This window comes from Odontesthes bonariensis, chromosome 12, assembly GCF_027942865.1.
Source record: "Odontesthes bonariensis isolate fOdoBon6 chromosome 12, fOdoBon6.hap1, whole genome shotgun sequence".
Lineage (NCBI taxonomy): Eukaryota > Metazoa > Chordata > Actinopteri > Atheriniformes > Atherinopsidae > Odontesthes > Odontesthes bonariensis.
Genome location: NC_134517.1, coordinates 3,185,815 through 3,188,122, shown reverse-complemented (window position 1 = coordinate 3,188,122; position 2,308 = coordinate 3,185,815). Strand labels below are relative to the sequence as shown.

Genomic DNA, 2,308 nt, shown 5'->3' with positions numbered 1-2,308 from the left:
GGTTGTTTATTTTATGTGCAAAGTTTTGTTTTATGATGTTTTTATTGTGTTTATTTTAATGTACAGCACTTTGGTAACCTTTGCGTTTATTTAAAATGTGCTTTATAAATAAAATTGATTGATTGATTGATTGATTGATAAATGTTGGTGAATAAAACACCCAGTTGGTTCATCACTACCTCTGCCTCAAGCCTCCTACCTTGCGTATCCAGCTGCTACATGGCCATCCTAACAGATACATATGTCCATGTACAGTATTCTAAATCATGTACGCACAACCTAATGATTACTTTTGGTCTTAACCACCCATTATTTTGCATTAAATACATCAAATAAAATACATTTTTATTTTCTTGACGTGTCTTGTAAAATGGCAACTGGAAACAAACTTTAGCCAAATAGACAGTTTTTAATCTCATTATTACAATGGCAGGTTATCACATTCACAAACAGGCTAAAGGGCTGCAAGGCAAAGACAATGTTGAACAGTTGTTTTACAGACATCTAAGATAGTGTTAATAAAGGGATGAAGGAGGTCCTGTCTGCACTCAGATGGGAGGTAAGATGACTATGATGGGAGCAGGAGAAGACAAGCAGGGTCTGAAATGATAGCACATGTTAGTGGAAAGATTAATGAGATGACAGCAATAAATTTGTGATGCAGATTTCAACAAAGCATCCAATACAGAATAGGGCATATTAATGGTTGGACTATGGGATGTCTGATGCAGGCAACAATAAAGGCTCTGGAAGTGATTGAATCGGTGGCAGAGGTTGACCACGGGCAGATGGAAGAAAGGTGAGAGAAGTCATTGTTTCTAGATAAAAGAACATGAGAATAAAGTCAACAAGTGAAGAAGACTCTTGTAAGTAGTTAGTGACGTAAAATGCATGAACTTTTTCTTTTTCCTATGTAGTGAAAGACAGGAGATCCTCATGGAAATTAAAATGAACATGGAGAGGCGAGGACTTCTGTGAATTTTGGTACAAAGAAAGGTTTCACAAATTCTAAAGTGTGTTTGATATCATTTATATCATGTGATCAATGATTAAACCCATATTTAATTATTTTTCATACAGGTTCTGGTTTTGGATGGTCCAAATGAAAAGAAGAAAGAAAGCTCAGAGGAACTTTTTGAATTTTCAATGACCAAATAAAGTTTTCACAAATAATAAAATGTGTTTTAAAGACTCTGTACCCTCTTTAGAATAATTCTATCCAGATTTGAGCAGTCCAAGTAATGTAGTTTCCATACAGGACCCAGTTCAGGGTGATCATAATACCAAAAATGCAGTCAAATGGCCCTGTTCTGTATTTTCATAAATCCCAAACAAGGTTTTAATGAATCTACAGCCTCTTTAGAATAATTCCATCCAGATTTGAGCAGTGTAACTACTGTAGTTTCCATACAGGACCTTGTTTTGGTCGATCAAAATGCAAAAAATGCAGTGAAATGGCCCTTTATGCCCACCCCGCGAATCGGAGGCTGGTGAATCGGATGCCAACTTCAGCGTCGTAGTCTTCACTGTGATGACTAGCTAGCTAAACGATGGGGTTAGCTAACAATTAGACTCACTGAAATGTTATACAATTTTCACGGTCAAATCTGTGGTTTATTGAACAACTTTAATGACCACAGATCCTTATATTTTTACTCACTGTAGACGAATTTCTATTAGAAGATGACGCCGGTTGACCCACCATGCCGCTCTCCTGGAACGATGCCTGGTTGTTGCTGGCAGCAGGGATGTTATCTGGAAGCTAGGAGCACCGCCATCCACAACCACAGTGAAACTTAGCAACAGCGCCCCCTAGCGGCAGCTCGTTCGCTTGCTTGGCACATTTGTGAATGGGCTGCTGCATTTGTGTGTGGATCAGGTGCAGAAAGGCGAAAGGAAAGTCTCAAAATCCAAAAAAAAACGAGAGAAAATGAACAAAAATACGGCACAGAAAACAGGCTTGTGACTTAATCCACAAATGCAGATGCACCAATTTATAAATACATTCTAATGTTGTAACTTTGATTTTACAAATATATGCAACAAAATTTGAAACAAATGCGTTCACTTTCACATCCAAATCATGATGTATATATAAAAACCAAAATGAGTATTAATGAATTTAACAGTATTTGTATAAAACGCAGACTGTGAGACACAAAATGAAATATATTTATTTGTAAATAATGAAACGTATTTGTGATGTATGTGGAACTGGTGGATTGTCAGTTACACATTTGTCAGCGGTTTTGAGACTAATCTCTCTCCATACGGCGCGCTATTGCGTGTTTCCACTAACACGCAGTAC

At 37.3% G+C, this 2,308-nt stretch overlaps 1 long non-coding RNA gene across 1 annotated transcript; it reads left to right on the top strand.

Annotated features, from left to right (window-relative positions):
• Positions 1-368: 368 nt before the first annotated feature.
• On the top strand, positions 369-1,128 carry LOC142396077 (uncharacterized). Its single transcript, XR_012772502.1, has 3 exons — positions 369-799; positions 918-984; positions 1,081-1,128. It is a non-coding gene; the product is annotated as an uncharacterized LOC142396077 (long non-coding RNA).
• Positions 1,129-2,308: the final 1,180 nt, after the last annotated feature.